We start from the raw sequence: 22,679 nt of genomic DNA on the forward strand, positions 1-22,679 counted from the left end.
TCCTGTCTTCGGCCACGTCACGACCCCGTGACAATATACTCATCATTTTTGGAAACCACTTTTTCTCAAAGCCCTCAGTTTGTGACATCTTGCAACATTCGAGTGATAAATTATCCGTATGCAAGACTATTTACGAAAAACAATTACTGATAGCTGTTCAATTCAGAATATACTTACATATAAATCGCAGAAATAACTACAAAAGTCACTACGTGATAATAATTACACTCAGTATACCTTTACGAAAGGAATCATTATTGATCATTGTCCGATTCATATTATAGCAAGATATATGTTGCGAAAATAAATATGTCACGACACGCTAATAAATACGCTTTGTTTGCCTTTATAAATGACACAGTCAAATCCAGCTACAACGAAACTGATGAGACACGTGAAAAAATTCGTTGTAGCGAAGTTTGATCTATAGAGCACAAAATTTAGTAAGATCTAATGATTATGACTCGTACTTTGATCCCAGCAAGCTTGTGCATTGAACTATCGCTAGCTCAGCGGTACCTGCCTGCACACTAAGTGAACTGTAACGAGGGCAGTGGGCATGGAGCTCGAGGATAGAAAAAGAAGAAGACTTGCTGTGATCGCAGGCTTGCGTTCAGTTAGCCCTTGCGCTAAATAAAGCTCTCCTTCGCCGAGTCAACTCCTGCTTGTTCAACAACCCGTTACAAGTGGTGGAAGTGCTGGGTACATCCGGTCCTCACCCTGGAACTTCGCAGCCGCACACTCCAACGACCTCCTACAATGACTGATCCGGGGCCATCTCATGCTGCTACTCCAGATCTCGCACCTGTGCCTGTCTTCTGCGCTGGCGCTCTCCGGCAGCGCGACCCCCCCATATTTGGTGGCACAGAGGACCAAGATGTGGACAACTGGATTGCCGAGTATGAACTGGTGAGCGCCGTCAATAAGTGGAACGCAGCCGATAAGCTCACAAATGCGAGTTTTTACCTGACCGACGTGGCAAAACTATGGTACAGAAATCATCAAAGTGATTTCAGTACCTGGTCAGAATTGGCGAAAACCCTCGCGAAAGTGTTTGGCCGTCCTGCTGTCCGCCGCCTTCGTGCTGAACAGCGCTTGCGGGGCAGAGTACAGAGAGCAGATGAAACTTTCACGAGCTACATTGAAGATGTGCTATTTCTCTGCAAGCTCGTCGATTCGACTCTGGACGAGGCAGGCAAGATCAAGAACATCATGAAAGGAATCGACGACGGTGCATTCCAGATGCTGGCTGCGAAGAGTCCCCAGATGGTCGCCGAGGTGATTCAGCTCTGCCAAAGCTATGATGAGCTGCGTAGGCAGCGCGCTTCTACACGTTGCGCTGCTCAAAACACCGCAGACATCTCATCCCTCGACTATCGCCATGACACCGCCGACCACTCTGCGTTGATGCCAGTCATAAAGCAATTCATACGCGAGGGGGTCGCCCGGCAGCTATCTATAGTCACAAGAACTACCGAGACGATGCCACCCTTGTCGCCTTCACTTCGCCAGGTCATTCAATCGCAAGTTGCCGAAGCATTGCCGCCAGCTCAGGCTCCACCAACTGTTACCGCACCACTAACGTATGCAGCCGCAGTTGCTCGGCCACGTGCGCCAGCGTCTCCTACCATCTACGAAGCTACTCGCCACGTTTATTCGTCGACGCCACCTTCCCGCTCGCTGACCGTCCCGTCTCCGGCTGTATATGAAACAGGTCAGAACGTTTATATGACACCGCCGCCTGCACGACCATTTACGGTACCTTATTCAGCGAACAATGCCCCTATCGTCAGCCAATGGCGCACTCCGGATAATCGGCCGATATGTTTTTCATGTGGCATCCCAGGCCACGTAGCTCGTCACTGCCGACGTCGCAGCTTCCCTTCTCACGACATTGCAGGGGCCTCACATTACATGCCCACTCAGCCACGATATCCCGTTCCTGCCGATCCACCTCGAGGTGTACGTCCCGGTCGCCGACCATCCGGCTCAAGTCGTTCACCTTCTCCTCGTCGTCGATCTATTTCTCCGATGTTACGTCGCAACAGCCCACCGCGAGGGGAAAACTGACGGGCGCAGTTCCGGAGGCAAGAACTGCGTTGGCAGCGAAAATTTCAAGACCTAACTGCTGTCCCCCGAACGAAATCGAACTCTATATTGATGGCATTAAGGTGCACGGACTTGTCGACACTGGAGCTGCCGTATCTGTAATTAGCGAGAAACTTTGCCGAAACTTGAAGAAAGTGACCACACAACTTACCGACCTATCTTTGCAGACAGCTACGTCCCATCATATTCAGCCTTCAGCTTTGTGCACTGCACGAGTCATCATTCAAGGTGCGATGTACGTCGTCACATTTGTAGCTTTATTCCGTTCTTCACATGACGTTATCCTTGGGTGGGACTTTCTTTCGTCGAATTCTGCTTTGGTCGACTGTGCTCGTTCTGAACTCGCGTTATCTGTGCCGTGCTATGACCCCGACGATGGTGCTTCGTGTAGAGTGTTTGCTGCTTCTGACGTTGACATTGCGCCTTTCTCAGCTGTTGTTGTCTCGGTGTCGTGTGCCTGCCCTCCGAAATCGCCTGTGTTGTTTATGCCATCGGTCCCATCTGCGTGCCGTCGAAATATCATGCTTCCGTTTGCCGTCGTCATTTTTCGCAATGGTCACGCTGCCATTTATATGTGCAATCCCTCGAACAGCCTGTCATCCTTACTACGTGGAGAATGCCTGGGAAGCTACGAACCTTGCGAGTGCATTCTTCCGGCTACTATACCCGATTCAACGGTTTCGCTCCCAATTTGTGCTGTCACTCCTACCAACGCGCCTAATGATGCTCTGGACGTATTCTCGGATGCCATCGACTCTGAGCTCGCACCAACTCAGCGCGAAGAGATTATAAATCTTCTTCTCCGCTTTCGTTCTTCATTCGATCGTGACCAGTCAGGCTTAAGCCGAACCTCTGCGGTCGTTCACCGTATTGACACCGGTCAATAAGCCCCGCTAAGGCAGCGTCTGTACCGTGTGTCATCTGCTGAACGCCGTGTCATCGACGAACAAGTAGACGACATGTTGAAACGTGGCATCATCGAGCCCTCCAACAGTCCCTGGGCTTCACCGGTTGTTCTCGTCAAGAAAAAAGACGGATTCATCCAGTTCTGCGTTGACTACCGCCGACTCAACAAGATAACGCGCAAGACGTATACCCTCTGCCGCGCAACGATGATGCCTTGGACTGCCTACAAGGAGCAGAGTTCTTTTCTTCGTTAGATTTACGCTCCAGCTACTGGCAGGTGCCCATGGCAGAGGGTGACCGCCCGAAGACAGCCTTTGTAACACCGGATGGACTATATGAATTCACCGTTATGCCCTTTGGCCTCTGCAATGCGCCTGCCACTTTCGAAAGGATGATGGATACCGTCTTGTGAGGTCTGAAATGGAAAACGTGCCTCTGTTATTTGGATGACATTGTGGTATTTTCAAGCGACTTTGCAACCCACCTCAGCCGCCTCGAGCAAGTTCTTACGTGCCTTTCCACGGCGAGACTTCAACTTAACTTGAAGAAATGCCGCTTCGGCGCTCGCAAGCTTGTAATTCTCGGCCATGTGGTTTCTAAGGACGGCATTCTCCCGGACCCTACGAAACTTAATGCAGTCGCGGCGTTCCCAAAGCCAACCACCATCAAAGAGCTTCGAAGCTTCATCGGCCTATGTTCTTACTTCCGGCGCTACGTCCGCAATTTCGCCTCCATTATCGCCCCCTTGACCAATCTTCTTGCCGGAAGTTCTGATTTGTCAGCGTGGTCGCAGGCGTGTGATGATGCATTTCAGGAACTCCGACGGCTCCTCACCATGCCTCCCATACTCCGACATTTCGATCCGTCTGCTCCAACGGAGCTTCATACGAACGCTAGTGGTGTCGGGCTAGGGGCCATACTGGCCCAACGCAAGGAGGGCTTTGACGAGTACGTCGTTGCCTATGCCAGCCGCACCCTCAGTAAAGCCGAGAAGAATTACAGTGTAACTGAAAAGGAGTGCCTCGCCATTATTTGGGCAATCGAAAATTTCGGCCTTATTTATATGGACGTCCGTTTGATATTGTAACAGACCACCATGCGCTTTGCTGGTTATCTTCACTAAAAGATCCTAATGGTCGGCTCGCTCGTTGGGCATTGCGGTTACAGGAGTTCGATATCCGTGTTATCTACCGTTCTGGCCGGAAGCATTCCGACGTTGATGCCCTGTCACGTCCGCCCTTGGCTTCAGAGCCTGTCGGCTCACCTATCTCCACTAGCGCTGCCTTGGCCATCAGCATTTCGGACATGCCTTCCGAGCAACGCAAAGATGCTTGGATTTCTTCTCTTTTGGACTTTCTCTCAAACCGGACGCCCGCTCCAGTTTCCAGGACGCTTCGCCGTCAAGCAGGACACTTCACTATTCGGGATAACCTGCTTTACCGCCGAAACTACAGCTCGATCGGCCGTAAGTGGTTGCTCGTCATCCCCCGACATCTGCGCTCTGACATCTGTGCCACGTTCCACGATGATCCGCAATGTGGCCACGCTGGTGTGTTGAAAACATACACCCGCTTGCAGCTGCGGTACTACTGGCGCGGTATGTACCGTTTCGTTCGCCGTTACGTAAGGTCTTGCCTTACGTGCCAGCGACGCAAAATGCCCACTCAACATGCCACAGGTTCCTTTCAGCCGTTGCCATGTCCAGCACGAGCTTTCGATCGTGTCGGAATCGACCTTTACGGTCCGCTTCCCTATACTTCGAGTAGCAACCGCTGGATCATTGTCGCTATCGACCACCTAACGCGGTACGCTGAAACAGCTGCGTTACCTTCTGCTACCGCAAAAGACGTTGCGTGTTTTATACTGCAAAACCTGGTTTTAAGGCATGGAGCACCTAGGGAGTTACTAAGCGACCGCGGCTGCGTTTTTCTCTCCGATGCCATCAAAGCGTTGTTAAACGAGTGTCGCATCATACACCGCACTACCACAGCCTATCACCCGCAAACTAATGGGATGACAGAGCGTTTCAATCGTACACTTGGGGATATGCTGGCCAAGTACGCTTCATCCGACCAGTCAAATTGGGATAGCATACTCCCTTTTGTGACATATGCTTACAACACTGCAACGCAAAGCACCACTGGATTTTCGCCTTTATTCTTTCTTTATGGACGCGAGCCATCATCAACAATGGATACCATTCTTCCTTATCGACCGGACCCTTCAGAGATTACTACCGTTTCTCGAGCAGCAGCACACGCTGAAGAATGTCGGAAGCTTGCTCGTGCGTTCACGTCACATGACCAGACGCGCCAAAAACATCGCCACGACGCGTTAACCACGCATATGAGCTTTGCTCCGAACTCACTGGTGTGGTTATGGATTCCTTCTACTCCTCCAGGACTCTCCCACAAGCTTTCGTCCAGGTACCATGGCCCTTATCGAGTTGTACGCCAAACATCCCCTGTCAACTACCTTGTCAAGCCGCTGGATGCATCTCCGGACAAGGAGCGCCGTTGGGGAAAAGAAATCGTACACGTCTCTCGGCTCAAGCCATACCATGACCCTTCTGTGTACACCTGCCCTTAGGTCGCCAGGATGGCTCCCTCATCGGCCGGGGGTGATTGTAACGAGGGCAGTGGGCATGGAGCTCGAGGATAGAAAAAGAAGACTTGCTGTGATCGCAGGCTTGCGTTCAGTTAGCCCTTGCGCTAAATAAAGCTCTCCTTCGCCGAGTCAACTCCTGCTTGTTCAACAACCCGTTACAGAACATATTTTCCCGTGTAAAACGCGATCAAGATATACAGAAAATTTGGCGCTGGAGTCCGGGTGCGAGTTCTACGAAAGTTTTGGCGTTCAAGTTGGCTTCACAGCATGACTTCATGGCAGTGCAAAGGAGGCAGTTTTGCGTCAGTATGCGGGTAGTCTTTCTTCCTCCCGCGATTTCCGGTCATCGGTACCAGTTATATGCACGGGTGGGTTATGCAAAGGAAAATACGATATTCAGACGACTTTTCGGGCATGCACTGAGTGCGCAGCACTGCGAACGAGCGTGCCAAAGTTTCCCTAGAGGCTGACTGATAACTGCAACTGAAAGGGGCGAAGCTCTGCACTACCGTGGCCATAAGTGAACGACAGGAGAGCCATAACGCTTCGTGTCAATTTATGGCTTAATTATCTTTAATCTACGGCTGTGTTATCTTCGCACCTTCGGATCGTATTCCCTATTGATGAACAAGACGATAGCAACTGCTGTTTCCTGCTGAGCGGTTGGGGCAAACAGTAGTTTCGTTTTCAATCTGTGCACACTGTCCTGGCCGTGCGCGTGAACTACGCCGTTGCTATTTTTGCTCGCATCGTATGGCAACAAATATTGTGTTAAAATGGTGCGCGTTCGCTGCGCATGCACTTTCGTGGTTGCTTATGATAGCCTTCGAAATGATTGCACTTGAGTTCGCATCGGTTGCGTCAGAATGCAGGTACACTGGGGCTAGGTGCGCGCTGCTCGCGTGTGCATTTTCACAACGTGTGGTTGTCATTCACGATTGCACGGCTAGCGACAGCGAGTGGTAGTTTTGTTTTAAGCGCGACGTCAAAAACATATAGTGGGTGTTCTAGAAGACTGCCATTCGGCTACGGTCAGCACGTACATAAAATCTATCAGCAGCATTATGGTGGATGTGCGAGCTGTCGCTAAGCATCTCAATAGTGATAAATTTAGCGGGATGTGCGTGTGGTGGCAGAAAGCATGTTTTCTATGAACACACGGTTCTCGCAATACAGCCGTGCTCTCTGAATGTCACGAGCGGTCGAGAAATAGCCGAGTTGGCGGAATTTCGTGGCAGTCATAGGCAAGTGCCTTTTTCTTATGGAGCAGTACTCTCGAAAACTTCGTCAAGGCAGAAATACCCAGGATAAGTATTCGTTGTGTCGAGACATTTTACACATTGGTTTCTAAGGGCAGCTGACGCGGAATGGAAACTTATTCGTTGAGACGGGAAATTTTGTTGTAGCAGACTTCATTATAGCGGAATTCGACTGTACACATTAACATCTGCTATTTTAACACTCAATTTAGAGGCACTCCATTTTAATTCTTCCTAATAACATTATTAATGTAATGTTGAGTTGTCATGCATATGCCATGAAGACGGGGATTTCATGCTTCTTCAATTGCTTCAATCGGACAGCCAAACTTTTCGCGTGCGTCTATTGGAGAACCATCTACCTCCAAAAAATTTATTGTGGGGCTAGTTCGTAGTGCATAAGTAGCTTTGACATATTACCGCAAGTATATTAGACATTGCTTCACTTCGTGTACAACACCGGCCTAACAGCGCACATCTAAAAAATAGTAAATCGTAGAAAACGAACAATATAGATACAGTACAACTGTTCGTTCTTAATAAGATTTGGGGTTGTACACCCCAAAACCACGATAAAATTATGAGGGATGCCCTAGTAGACGGCTTCAGAAATTTAGACCATCTGGTGTTCTTTAATGTGCATTGGGCTTCGATGAAGGCGAAAATGTTGCAGGCCCACGTGCTCAGCTTTGGGGTTCACGTTAAAGAACACCAGGTGGTCGAAATTTCCAGAGCCCTCCCCTACAGCGTCCTCATAATCATATGGTGGTTTCGAGACATTAAACCCCACATATCAATCAACCAATCAACATGCATTGGCATCTCACAGTACACGGGCGTGTATCATTTCGCCTCCATCGAAAATGCGACCGCTGGGATCGAACCCACGACCTTGGGATCAACAGCAGAGTACCCTAGCTACTGTTCCACTAAGGCGAACTGTTATAATATCTGGGGTTTTACTTGTCAAAACTACAATATGATTATTAGCCACCCTGATGTGAAGGGTTAGGATATTTTCAACCAACTGGCGTTCTTTAACATGCAGTACGTGACATCGCATAGCACATTGGCTTTAACCACCACGGTTGGGTTAGTCTTCTATTCTGTGTTCATCATATTGTTTGCTCTAATATGTGTCACGCACAGGGTTCATGTGGGTCCTTGATATTCTTGAAAATCATTGAATTTGAAGTTTGTTTTCAAGGCCTTGGAAGAGCTGGAATTTTCGCAAATCCTTGAATTCCGTTTTTTTTTTTTTTATTTACACCATCTCACATTTTACAGTGCATTATTTTTGATACCGTAAGTGTATATGTAATGTAATGTAATGGCATATGTAATGTGTTCATCACGAAAAAATTGAGAACATCAGCAGCTTATGCACAAATCAACACCGTGCAGGAGAATGAGAATGAGAAAGAGAAATGTTGCGTTTTGACAAAAAAAAATAAACTAGAAGACACTGTTAAAGGGATATTAAAGAGCAAAATGCTTTTTCGCATATTAGTAAAGTACAATTTCACAATCTCCAAAATACCACTTTTACCGGGAACGACACTTGGTAAGCACTGAAATGCACGAAACTCCAGGTGGAAATGCCACCTTCGTATTCCCTCACTGTGACGTCATGAATTTTTGAAGGTGTCTACTGGGTCCTACGTAACTTATAATCGATAAAATTGAAGTACATTGTAATGCGTCTCTCATAATCATATGGTGGTTTTGGGACGTTAAACCCCACAAATCAATCAATCAATCAATCCCCTAATAATGAACCTATGACAGTGAAACTTAAACATTAGTGTTCTCAGAGTGCAGTTTATCATTCTAAAACAACTCATTGTTTCTATTTACTGTGCCTTTAAGGAATTAACAGCTACAGCAGACTCATATGCAGAAAAGACGGACACAATCAGCAAATTGACTTGCATCAAGTCAAACGTTAGGAAGACTGCCAAGTCCAAGCAGCAGGAGATAGTGGATATTGATATGAAAATTCAGAAAAAGCAACTAGGCATTGTATAACAACTGTTTCTTAGTTTTTCCTATCTGAATAAAAGTTTGTAATTTGTGGCGTACTGTGAGTGATTACATATAAGAAACTATTATTGGAGGTTGTCTGGTAAGAAAATGTTGGAGCCGTGTTTTTGACGTCTGCTCCAGTGATGTTGTCTTTTTTCAATGAATTCTAGTTATTTCAAGCCTCTATGCTTCCCTTAACATGTTAGTTGTATTTTTAACAATGTTGTCCTTAAAACTTGGCACACATGGCTTTGAAAGTCCTTGAAAGCCCTGGAATTTTTTTTCATGTAAACGAGCATGAATCCTGCAGTCATTGGCCACTAATCTAGCTAAAGGAATGCAGCCTGTTCATGTGAGCGCAAAGCACTGATCACAAACACGTGAAACTACCTGTGCCGCCAATAGCTAGTGCCACAGCCGATGCAGCGGGTTGAAACGGAACTAGCGCTTTCAGAAGTGAAGAGGAGCATTTGGCAGGCTGCACCAAAGTGGGAGATGGAGCAGCCGTGGCTCTACGGTCTCCGAAGTAGGGCAGCGCCTCCGGGGGCCTGGTGAAGGTGATCCACATGATGCTGCGCCTGTCGCAGCGTAAGGAGTGACAAAGGCCATGTCTGGGCCTCCGCCAATGTTGTAGCCACGGGAGTCCCATGAAGTGCCGAATTGTCATGCGGTGTTGTTGCTCCGGCTGCTCTTTGAGGTGGAGCACCACTTGCACCAGGGGCAGTGCATGAGTTTGCACTGCTGTTGCAGTCTCTTCATAGAGCCGAAGGGCTAACCGTGGGGTTAGCCTCGGCTCAGCAGCTTGCTTACAACAGTCTCGACCCTTGTTGCCTTGCAGGTGGCAAGTTTGTCGGCTGGTATCCTAGTCAGGCGGTGGTCGATCTTTAGCCCCAAGTATGTCACTGTCTTGCTCTACAGGACTAGCCTGCCAGCACAAGCCTTTGAATGGCTCTTTGCACAGCAGCTCTGGGTTGAACAAGCACCACCTTCGTCTTCATTGGTGATAGCGTCAGTCTGATCGCTCTGAAAAAGGAGGTTATAGCATCCAGACAGCGCTTCAAGTAGCGCCTAATGGCAGTGAGGCTTCACCTTGGCCCCTTAACCCACAGTGCCACGTCGTCTGCATACAAGGAGCCCTGCGTGGGGTAGCGCTTGTCAATGGGTATCACGGCAGGCTGCCCCACTAGCACTAGGCGAAACAAAAGGGGGCTCAGGACAGAACCTTGCGGAACGCCGGCTGTCACTGGCTGTAGACCACTGAACATGCGTCGAATTACAACCGGCAGGGTCGGCCCAGCCAGGAAGGCGCTGATGAAGGTACGAAGGTAGCATCCAGAGCACTCTCGATGACCATATGAGGCAGGCCGTCAAAAGCGCTCTGGACATAGAGCAGGACGAGGAGGGCCACTTTGCCGTTGCTCCTGGCCTCCTTCAAAGTGGAGACGACGTCCGCAATGCAGTCTGCTGTGCAGCGGTGGCGTTGGAAGCCTGTCTGCAGTTCTGTTAGAAGCTTCTTCGCCCCCATAATTCAATTTAAGCGTGCCAGGGCTATGACTTTTATGAGCTTGCAGGCAGCAGAGGTGAGAGAGACGGGCCCGTAGGATGCAATGGCTGCACAAGGGCGGCCAGGCTTACAGACCAGCACCACCACAGTGGTCAGTCAGGCCTTGAGTAGAGTGCCTGACATCATTGAAAGTCCTCAGCAGGCGTCATCATGCAGCCAAGTTGCGCAGCATATGCTGCGTGATGCCGCCAGTGCCAGGGGCATTACAGCACTTGATTCTGGCCAGAACAGCATTCAGTTCCTGTTCAAAAATTAGTTCTTGAAACAGCTGCAATCTGACTGGTCGTCTAGGCAGGATGGTAGCCTTGCTCCGGCTTGGGAACAGGCGTGGTGGTGATGGCCACAGGATGGGCTAGTCGCATTTGTGGGAAGCAATCGGCCAGCCACTCTGCCAGTTCTTTCTCACCAGTGCCCTAGTGGATAGCTATTGCAAGGACGGGTTGCCGGACTGCAGGTCCGATTACGAGGGATCATAGAAGCCGCCTTGCTCTTGCTCCACCTCTTGCCTGACTGAGAGAGTGGCAGATGCCCTACCAGCTTTTTCATTAACCCTCCGGCCTCATGTTTGAACAAAAGAGCTCCCTATATTGGAAGAACTGGATGTCATCGAGCCCATTAATGCCTCAAAGTGGGTGTCCCCTATCGTAATATAAACAATGGTGGCATTTGACTTTGTGTTGACCTTTGGGAACCTAACAAAGCTGTCATCGCTTGTAGTTTTCCACTTCCTCTAATGCAAGAGCTCTTCAACAACCTCGTCACTGCAACAATCTTCTCTAAGCTAAATCATGCGTTCAACTACCACCAAGTACTGCTGCATCTCAATAGTTGAGACATGACTGTATTGGTGACTCATGACTCATAATGACCTGTTTCGTTTCAAGCGCATATACTTTGGGTTAGCATCTGCCCTCTCAGCCTTCCAGCAGCTGATGAGGGGTGTTCTGGTGTACTGTTCTAAATAGATTTTATTTATTTATTTATTCACTTATTTATTTGAAATTCCTTACAGGCTTATCAAGCATTGTGTAAGGGGGGCTCTGAAATACTATCAGTTAGCAAAAAATAAATAGAAAGTAGCAATCACCAGAAAGAAATGGTGTATATCACACAGAAAAATTTGAACACTTCATACATAAAACATGCATAATGCATAATAAACACTGAATAAATACATGATACATAATACTGACACAATATATATAAATTTAGCTTATTTAATGGATGGCAGTAAAACTGAGCAATTAGTTGGTGATGAAATGTGATAGGGTTGAACAATGAAGCAATGTTGTTGGGCAGGTTATTCCATAATGTAATAGTGTGTGTAAGTTCTGATGGGTTGAATATTAATGTACGTCTATATATGGAGTAAAACTGAAATTATTATGCAGTCTTCTGGATGTTTGGGTTGCGGACATCGAGAAGAATATAACATGACCTGTCAGAGTGGAATGATGCTAATAGGGTTATGTCATCGCGCATATTTAATAATTGTAGGCTTAGATTGTCTTTGATCTGTATGACACTGCAATGGTAACTATATAGTTTCGAGAGAGAAGCGTGCTGCCGTATTTTGGGTATGTTCTAGTGCGGTGGCCATGTTGTTATGATATGGAGACCACATGGAGGATGTGAACTCAAGTTGTGGGCAAACAAGGATGAGGTAAGATAATTTAGGAATATTCGAGGGTGAATTTCTGAGGTTACGCCTTATGTAATCCAAGAATTTTGAAGCATTGGCTCATGCTGATTAAATATGAAAGGACCATGACAGATGTGAAGAAGGCTAACACCAAGGTATTCATGATGAGACACGTGGGATAGTAAGTTGTCTTGACTTACGCAGTATATATAGTTAAAGTTATGTTTATGGCTGAATGTGATTACGTTTTGATGTGTTAAGGGTCATTAGCCATGTATTGAACCACTCGTTAATAAGACTGAGATCACACTGGAGTGCCAAGTGGTCAGCAGCAGATCTAATGGGGCGGTATAGAATACAATCATCTGCAAAAAGTCACATGCTTGAAGACGAGTTATTGGGTAAATTTTGTATATAAATTAGAAATATGGGTGTGGGAATATTCAAAAGTTTCAAATATTCGGCAAATATTGTATTTGTAACATTTATGTTCGATTCCATAACTACACATTCGAAAATTTCGAATATTTAAAGTAACTCGAATATTCCTCAAATATTCGATGTTCACGAATATCCGTTCGTAGGCTTGTGTGAATATTGGAATGCTTCAAATATTTAAACAAATATTAGGGTATTTAAATTCACTTTGTATAAAATTTAAATTATTGAAAATTTCGAAGTATTGGCAAGGAACGAATAAATGCGTATTAATCAGAATGTACCTCCTGTAAAGGTTGCTTCACTGCAGTGTAGGGGCACTGAACTCTGAAAGAATTTATGCAGGAGAAATGTGCTCTGCCTCAAAGCCCCGCTTTAAATTTAAAGGGATCCTGCAACACTTTTTGAGCATGGTCAAAAAACGCTCCCGATAGGTAGTTCGAGGCTACGGAGGACATGAAAATCAAATATTATAGCGCAGCACGAGGCGTGCGATTCACAAGAAATTCTCAAAGTCAGCGGAAAATTGCTGTCTTCTCTCGGCAAATGATTCCACAAGCTCAAAAAGCACGTGCGATGTATTTACTTTTTCTCGTGCCATGCCTCCCTATTTAGCTTCCAGTGTTTTCGTCGGGATGACAAGAGAGAATGCACTAGCAGCGCGCGGGAAATCATCGCAACTCCGCGTGTACTGGATGGATTCTAAAATTATTTGTGGCGGTGAATTCATGAGGCAATAAATAAGCTTCTTTAATGAATGCACTCCATGGCTACTTGAAAAAGTGTCGCACGGCCCCTTTTAGTGAAAATATTACTCTCAAATCAACTCACTTTATTTAGCTTAAAAGCTAGTTATGACCCCTTATATGCTCTAAGTATAATAAATCTTAAAATGTTACGTATTTTAAGGGTTATGGCTCGCATCCTGCTGAAAGTAAAGTCCTGCTACTACTCCAAATTCTTTGAACTTCTTTTGAACGAAAAGAAAGGAAATTTGCATGGAGGCTCTATTTCATTTTAAAAAAATATTGCACAGGTTAGTTAGACTATGATAAATATGTTCATTTTTCTTTATATGTCATATACACTATTCGAATTTGATATGAAATTGAATACCAAAATCGCTATTCGCTCTGAACCTAAAATTCACTATTTCGCATATGTCGCTGTGAAGAACTTACGATTTTGTGCATTTGTCATAAGAACCACAGTATATCATGCAGTGATTACTATGAGTTCGACGCAAGTGCGGTGATGCTTGCAGGAAAATTCATGGGAGCGTGATGATGGCTACCAATGAATGCAGCCGCAAGTCATCGCGAGAAGCCTATCAATGATAAATATCTCAATCTAAATCATGTACTGCCTGCGCAGCAGTACGTGTGACTTAGCAGTTTAGTGCTGTTACGGTTTATGTAAGCGTACTGACCAGGCCATCTGCTGCTGCACCCTTGTGCGCAGGACCGCAAGTGCGCATCACTCATGGAAACGAAGGCAACTCGCCGCCGCCCCATTGCCTTGACAAAGTAGTCTTCACACCCTTGTCTGGTCTGGGGCTGAGCGAGCACAAATAAAAAAAATCTCTACGCAAGGGCAAATGCACGCGTATACGTTACAGGGCACGGCACTGATGGAGTGGGCTTAATAGGCGATGCACCGTATGCAACTAGCTAGGGGCGCGCTCAGCTTGACGTACGATAATGTGTTTCATGTATAGCCACGCCAATTTTCGCCAATGAATTACCGTTAAAACGTATGTGCACGTGTCGAAGCCTGACGAGTCGTCCGTCAGCTGTGTCGCTACTTCAGCTTGTATACCCTGATCATAGTTCCAGAATGATTTCATGATAGCTGATATGGTCATGCGAATGAGCTGAAGTGTTCTTCCGTACAATGGCCATGCACTTTCGGTAATATTACAATGGCGTCATCACATGTAGTTTTTTGTTGCTAACGGTGATGCGCATAAGGTGACTTACGGATTACTGCATAGTTACGCTGCGTTCCCCAAAACGGCTTTGAAAATCCGTCGTACGTGCATCGTGCTCGCGCGGCAACGTCTTCTGCAATCAACCCTTCGTTTTCGTTACACCGTTGCTACGATCTTGCTCTTTTGCCAACGTCAGTTCACTGCCGTCTATAGCCAGTGCACCGAAAGTGGTCGCGATGCGGCAAAATAGTGCCCTTGCTGCCGGGAAATGTGGCTCCGTCAACAAAAAGGCATATTTGTAGCGTCTTTTTATTACAAATCAGTAATCATCTATCTCGGGCACTTACCTCGCGTTATTGATGCTCGCGCGGTACACCTCGGTCACGATTGTGTAGCTATCAGCGCAACACAGCATTCTTGATCAGAAAATGGCAAACGCGGTCCTCGAGAAAGGCAACAGAAGCAAGCGATATAACGAGTGTTGTTGTGTATTCGAAAAATGCCCCATGTACTTCTACTTTCCTGATTGATTGAGATTTGATTTATATGTGGCGTTTAATGCCCCAAAACCACCATAATTATGAGAGATGCCGTAGGGGAGGGCTCCAGAAATTTCGACCTACTGGGGTTCTTTAACGTGCACCCAAATCTGAGCACATGGGCCTACGACATTTCCGCCTTCATCGGAAATGCAGTCGCCGGCCTTAGCCACTAGACCACCGCGGCAGGGCCTCCTACTTTCCTTAGTGGCTTGACCAGATATGAGAACTTTTGAGCCAAAACTAGATGAATTGTGACCACCTAGACTGCTTTAATAAGCGCTTAGACTTAAGTACATGGCTGTTGACTGTTACAAAATCAAACCAATGGCCTCATGCTCAGTAGCCATCAATGCAGGTACAAAAGCTTTTCTTTGTTTTATTTTTCGTAATAAAGTGCTACCACACACAAAAAAAAAAGATACAAAAGGTTTGTTCATCAGTGAATTGAACCCAACATCACAGTCACAAGCTCAACTATTAGTCTTATGCTTTCTGGCAAGTACAGATGGTGACATTTTTTTTTAAATTTTTGTGTGCAATAACTTATATGATTGAGTAAAAGGTTACTGGTGAAAAAAAATTGCACCTCTTCATTATTCGATATTCTATCCGCATTCGAAGCTGTGTAATCGTATTCAATTCGTATTAGAAAATTTTGATATTCGCACACTCCTAGTTTAAACCAATCGACGAGCTGCGTGCTATGTCAAATCGCTCATTGGCGACTTTGCATCGGTGCGCGTGAAAGGATTAACCACGTGTAAGAAAGGAGTGCGGGAATCGTTTTTCAAAATGGAGGCTTTCCGTGGCATGCAGAGCAGTAATATTCAGAAAAGGTGATCGCCGTGGTCTACTCTACGAATTGCCAAGCTTCTTTGAGGGAGTGTAAAAAAGTCTAAGCCTGTTGACAGGCCCTTTAAAGGGGCCCTGAAACACGTTTTCAAGTAGCCAAGGAACAAATTCACTGGAAGAGCTTATTGTCTCATGAATTCAACGCCGCAAAAATTTTAAGAATCCGTCCAGTACGAGTGGAGTTACAAAGATTTGTCACATGCTGCAATTGCATTATCTCTTCTTTCGTCCCAACGAAAGCACTGGAAGTTATGCAGGGAGGGATGACAGCCACAAAGTAAATACGTCACGCGTGCCTCTGGACCTTGATCACTTTTTTTTCTTTTTTTTTTCTTTTTTTTTTCTTCGAATGCACGACTTCTTTAGTGTGATTGCACGCACACGCATGGACAAGTCGCGGCCTTTTGCGGCGATCTCTGTAACGACCGAGCGTGCCATGTTCAAATCAGCCAATGGCTGATAGATGGGCTTTTTACGAGTGATTTTTGAGCCTCTTCCGTCATTTGTTGAGAGAAAAAGAATCAATTTTTAGCTGACTTTGATAATTTGTTGTGAACTATAGGCTGCATGCTGCGCTATAATATTTGGCTTGCGTGTTGTTGGGAGCCTCAACTACCGATTGGCAGAATTTTCTCACCATGCTAAAAAAATGTTGCAGGGCCCATTTAACTGAGCCCCAACTCCCGGTGGTGAAGCATTGCTGCAATGTGAATGCCTTCGGTATACTAGCTGCTGACGGCAGTACAGTGACGTTGGCAAAGTAGCGAGATCACAGCAATTAAGTTAGGAGGACTGATTGCAGAAGATGCAGCCACGCAAGTGTGATGCGCATATAGGACGGAATCTCCAAGGTGCCGTAGAAATGTGCAGCGCAACTAAGCAGTATCTGCCTCAAATTTCTGTCACCTTAAATGTACCGCCGTTACCAACATAGAAATATATGTGATGACGTTATCGTACTGTTACCCAAAGTGCAGGCACGACCTTATCTTTGTTTGCGCATGCGTGGATGAACACTCCAGCTCATCTGCATGATTGCGTGCTGCCATCAACTCATTTTGAAACTATGACATGGAAGCAGCACAGCTGATGGAAGACTCGTTAGGCTTGGTCGGCTCGAGTGTCTATGTTTTTGTGGCAATCAATTAGTGAAAACGAGCGCAGCTACATGTGATGTGCCTTCTGCAACGTCAAGCTGAGCATCCCTAGTCAGTTGCATGCAGTGCATCACATACTAAGCTCACTCCATCAGCGCTGCTAACAGTAACCTATGTGTGCCCTTGCGCAGTGATGTTTTTTTTCATGCTCGACCAGCTCCGGACAGTGCAAAGATGGAAACAGTATTTAGTCGTGCTAATGCAATAGCAGCGAGTTACCCCGATTCTAGGCCTCATCTTGTCATCCTCATCTCATCCTCACCTTGTCATTAATTTATGCCATTAAAGTTACTACGTCGTATACTGTTGGCGCAAGAAATGCATTGCCATTTCCTCACGATTTCCTTCGGGGAGGTGGGGGCAATTTTTTTTGCTAACGCATGTGCACAAGTTGAGAGCTTCGTACACTGTATGTAGATTGTACTCTTGGTTAATACTTCACAGCAACTTGTGATCTAGTGGTCATGTTCGGCTGCTGACTCATAACTTTGGGGATTGATTCTTGGCCGCATTTTGGATGTAGCCAAAATCGCTGGAGGCCCATGTGCTTAGACTTATGTGCACTTAGAAAACCCAAGGTGTTCAAAAATTTCCGGAGCCCTCCACTACAGCCTCTCTCATAATCATACGATGGTTTTGGGACGTTAATTGACTCTTATTCACAGGAGATGCTTCCCCTCTATATACTAGGACCCTTACGCATACTTTTTCGAAGCCTAGGCACCATGGGCATAGCCTGAAAAAAAAAGGGGCGTAGGGTAAATATAACCCAAAATGTTTAATTTTTCCTTGCATATAGATGCACACACACATATAAATGCACGTGCAAACATACTAAAAGTATGATTGACCCCCACTCTCCCGCCAAAAAAATTTCTGGCTATGCCATTGCTGGGCACACATTGAGTGCATCAACACAAGCAGGCAGTTTTGTCAAGTGTGAAAATGCAGTAACAGTGTCAGATTTAAATGTCTTAGCAATACTCCCGTGTGAACTGATACCCTTACGGACATATCTTCAGCAATGTCGCATTTTTCAATGACTAGTGTGCACTCTTCAGCCTTTATTGCACAATAGGCCACAAAGCTACCATGTTCATCAGATCTGGCAAATGCTGCGCCAACTCTCAAAGGGCAAACGAACACTTCCAATATCACTCAAACTAAGTGTGCTGCTTACCAATGTGGAGTCTAAGTTAACCACAGTTTTTAGGCATGCAGGGTGTTAGCTCAATAGGTAGAGCGATCGCCCCGGAAAAGCGTTGGTCCTGTGTTTAAACCCCAAACCAGGACAAATTTTTCAGCAACTAAAAAGCTTTTCTTTCTGAGAAATTTGTACGGATTTCTTCTGGCTTCTTGTTACAAATGGGTGGTTGTCTTCTTTCCCTTTCTTGACCCTTACGCCACCTTGCGGATTTCTGCATAACTCATTTGCTATGCAGGGTAATTTAACGTGCTTAACCATTTTTCTTTGACTGTCTTGCTTTGATGGAACTTTTTTGGAGTCTTAGAAGGATACAATGGCAGGTTAGGAAAAACTTCAAACACACTTTCCAGCACAAGAATCACCTTCATTACCGCGACCGATTTCATCTTTTCTTCCATCGACAACGTGGCTGTATGTTCTAAAGATGGCCTCATCATGAAAATGCGCATCGCAAACACGTGATTTGTCCGACAGCCTTTTTGTCGAGACGGAGACTAGCCCAATTTTATGCTGCACAGAAAGCCGAAATACGTGGAGCACAGTAGAAGTGTCTCAGTGGATTGTTAGTCCCATAGCTGCTTGTGCATCTAGGCACACAAGTTGGCATTGCACATGCACACACATATGCTACATATGTAAAGAAGTTTATTGGGCGAACCAAACGGGCAGGTGGAAGATTCGAGATAGCGACAGGACGAGGAAGATGGAGGAGCTCGAGCGCCGATCTCGTGGTGCCTTAGTCTGCGATGATGCTTGTTGTTCCCTTTTGTTGTCATCATTCCTTCATTATAATTGCCCCCGTCGAGAAAGATCAAGCCATCCTGGCAATCTAACAGGTGGGAACGAGCGGGTCGAAGTACGGCTTCAAGTGGTCCACGTGAACAATATCGTGTCCACGCCAACGATGGTCACCGAGTGGCGTAAGCGGTTCAATGGCGTAATTGACGGGTGATGTGCGCTCTACCACCCGGTATGGACCTTGGTAATTTAAAAGTAGCTTGGTAGACAAACCAGGTGCACAGGGTGGTACATACAGCCATACAACGGTTCCAGGGGCGAACTTTGCGACAGGAGGGTGGTCGTCATCGCGGGCCTTTTTCTGGCATTGCTGGTCAGCCGTAGTAAACTGCTTCGCTAGTTGGCGGCATTCTTCGGCGTGACGGGCGGCTTCAGACACGGTCATGCACTCAGATACATCTGGTGCATATGGCAGCAAAGTGTCAATTGTGTGCGATGGTTGACGTCTGTATAGAAGGTAGAATGGGGAAAAGCTGGTGGTGACTTGAGTAGCGGTGTTGTACGCGTAGGTCGCAAATGGAAGAACCAGGTCCCAGTTTGTTTGGTCAGATGCCACATGCGTCGCGAGCATGTCACCCAGGGTCCGATTAAACCGCTCAGTCAGGCCATTCGTCTGAGGGTGGTAAGCAGTACTCGTCCAGTGTACAATATGGCACTGACGGAGAAGTGCTTGGATTACGTCAGATAGAAATACATGGCCCCGGTCACTGAGGAGCTCGCGAGGAGGGCCATGACGCACCACAAACCAATGGAGGGTGAAAGATGCGACGTCCTGAGTGGTCGCCGTAGGAAGAGCAGCGGTTTCGGCGTACCGTGTCAGGTGATCTACAGCAACGATAGCCCACTGGTTACCTGCTGTGGTCAATGGCAGTGGTCCATAAAGGTTGATTCCGACGAGATCGAATGGGCGGTCAGTGTACGCAAGCGGCTGTAGTGGAGCTGCTCCTGCATTCGGTGGCTGTTTTCGTCGCCGACACTCGTGACAGCCGCGAATAAACTGTCGAACAAAAGTAAACATGCCACGCCTGTAGTACCGCTTCCTTAGACGTTCGTAGGTCTTGAAGACACCGGCGTGAGCACATTGCGGGTCGGAGTGAAATGATGCACAGATTGTAGAGCGCAGCTTCCGGGGAATAACGAGCAGCCACTTCCTGCCGTCTGGTGAGTAATTGCGCCGGTACAAGAGGCCACCCTCAGACGAATGGCCTGACTGAGCGGTTTAATCGGACCCTGGGTGACATGCTCGCGACGACGGGGTGAAGGTGAGCGACCAGACATAGTACGGGGACATTCCCGTGAAGACGAGCTTGACTGAGGGTCAGAATTTTCCAGACGGGATGGAGGAAGGTCCATGAAGCTGTTCTGTGTCCGGGCGTCTATGTATCCCGGCACGCGACGACGGCAGTAACGGGCGATATGGCCAGGGCCGCCGCACGCAAAACAGATGGGCCGGTTATCGCGCGTTCTCCAAGTATTGGCGACGAGGGGAGCAGCCCATGTGGCAGACGGCTGAGTCGGGGCTGAGGTATACGGCAGTCCCTGGAACGGCGGGGGGTGGTGGGGCTGCTGCCGCTTTAGAGCCTCAGCGTAAGTAAGAGGTGCGGTGACGGGGGGCTGCTGCAAGGGCACCGGCATAGCCTCGGAAATCTGCTCCTGGACCACATGTCGGAGCATGGGAGCCAATGGTGGTGGGTGTCGCAGTGGCTGTTGGTGCGAGAGCTCCTGGCGTTGAGCAAAAGGCAGCAGAGAAAGCTGCCGAGCCACTTTCTCTCGCACGAAGTCTTTCATTTGTGCGAGAAAGTTTGTCTGGTCAGTCATAACGTCCAGTGCGGTCACTGCTTGGATTGTCTGGAATGAGCGTCGTGTCTGAGCTCGTTGCCTCCGCAATTCATCATAGCTTTGGCACAAAGTCACTACTTCTGCCACAGTGCTAGGAGACTTCGCGAGAGGTATCTGGAAAACGTCATCGTCGACGCCCTTCATAATGTGCTGTATCTCCGCACTCTCGCTCATGGAAGCATCGACGTGCTGGCAGAGATCGATCACATTTTCTATATATGATGTGAAAGTTTCACCTGGCTCCTGTGCTCGTGTGCGCAGACGTTGTTCGGCGCGTAGCTTCTGTAAGACAGGACGACCAAAAATGGCACATATTGCCTCCTTGAAGGCGGACCAATTCGCGAACTCGGTTTCGTGGTTCGTATACCACAGCTTGGCCACGTCGGTGAGATAAAAATTGACAGTGCCTAACTTAGCAGAGTCATCCCACCTGTTGGGTCCACTGACTTTCTTGTATGACGCCAGCCAGTCGTCGACGTCCTGGTCTTCAGTGCCGGCAAAGATCGGTGGGTCTCGCTGATGAACCGGGCCTGGGCAAGTAGCGGCCGCGAGAGGTATTGTTTGTTGGGCAGCGTCAACTTGCATGGTCGACGGCAGGGTGCAGGATCGGAGTTCCAGGTTGTAGGCGATGTGGTTACCCCGCACCTCCACCAAGTGTAAAGAGGTTTATTGGGCGAACCAAATGGGCAGGTGGAAGATTCGAGATAGCGACAGGACGAGGAAGATAGAGGAGCTCGAGCGCCGATCTCATGGTGCCTCACTCTGCGATGATGCTTGTTGTTCCCTTTTGTTGTCATCATTCCTTCATTATACATAGAACACAACAGCATGCGAAATCTCTTCAGTTTGCATATTACAGCACACATACACTACACAATTGCATCTAAACAAACACACAATCTGTCACACGTTGCTGGACTGGCTGAAGCCTGTTGCGAGATCAGCGCTTGCGGCGGCCGGAACAATACCGCTGAGTTTTTAAACTAGACAGATTTTATAAAGACGACTTCGAGAGCGATTTTGATGGTCTGAAATAGACAGACAAGTAGAGCTTGCCACCCACATATGCGTAGTTGGCCAGAAGGCTGACGAGAGTGCCAAGAGTGCATTAACTCTGCTGCAACCCGTTCCCCTTCCAGAGCCGCCGGGGCAGAAGGTCGCCATCAATTGTGTCGGCCTCATGGAAAGAGCTCGTTGCCGGTTCGCCATCACCCTTATAGATGACTTCCCCTAGTGGCCGAAAATACAGTTCTGCAGTGAGGTGTTGGTGTACACAGTGACAAGCTTTCTGCTCTCAGTATTTTCTAGAGAAAGCTAGCTCGACGAAGTTGTGTGTGGCAACAGCCCTCAGTTTTGCTCCCAAGAATTCAGCCAGTTTCTGAACAATCATGCCTTTCGCCTCTCTCAGTCTTTATTGTACTACTTCCTGGTAAATGGACTAGTAGAACACTCCAACCGTTTGTTCAAAAACTTCGTACAGACAGCTTTGCTGAAACATCGACCTCTAGACCCCAGCACGCCTTAACCACAAGCAAGTGCACCTCTTCCTGCTGTGGTTGCCAGCCAAGCTGCTTCAGATGCGGACCTTCCTGAACCACAGCTGTGTCCGGCTTCAGTGTGTGTTCAACCACCAAGGGCAAGCTGCCCTTCGAAATGCTCCGATGTGTGACAGATAGTGGTTTCTTTTTATGCAGCCTCTTCTTCGATAATTTGTTAGGAACAAGCTTTGTAAGGGAGCCCTGCATTTTGTATACACAGTATTCTTTTGTAGTTGTTAAAGAAAACAGATTGAAGCTGGAGCTCG

General features: G+C 47.3%; 1 protein-coding gene across 3 annotated transcripts in view; it reads left to right on the plus strand.

The window, feature by feature from the left end:
- Aatf (Apoptosis antagonizing transcription factor) overlaps positions 1 to 22,679 on the plus strand; it is a 119,219-nt gene that overhangs the window by 40,284 nt on the left and 56,256 nt on the right. The window lies entirely within an intron of this gene.

Source organism: Rhipicephalus microplus, chromosome 3 (genome assembly GCF_043290135.1).
Source record: "Rhipicephalus microplus isolate Deutch F79 chromosome 3, USDA_Rmic, whole genome shotgun sequence".
NCBI lineage: Eukaryota > Metazoa > Arthropoda > Arachnida > Ixodida > Ixodidae > Rhipicephalus > Rhipicephalus microplus.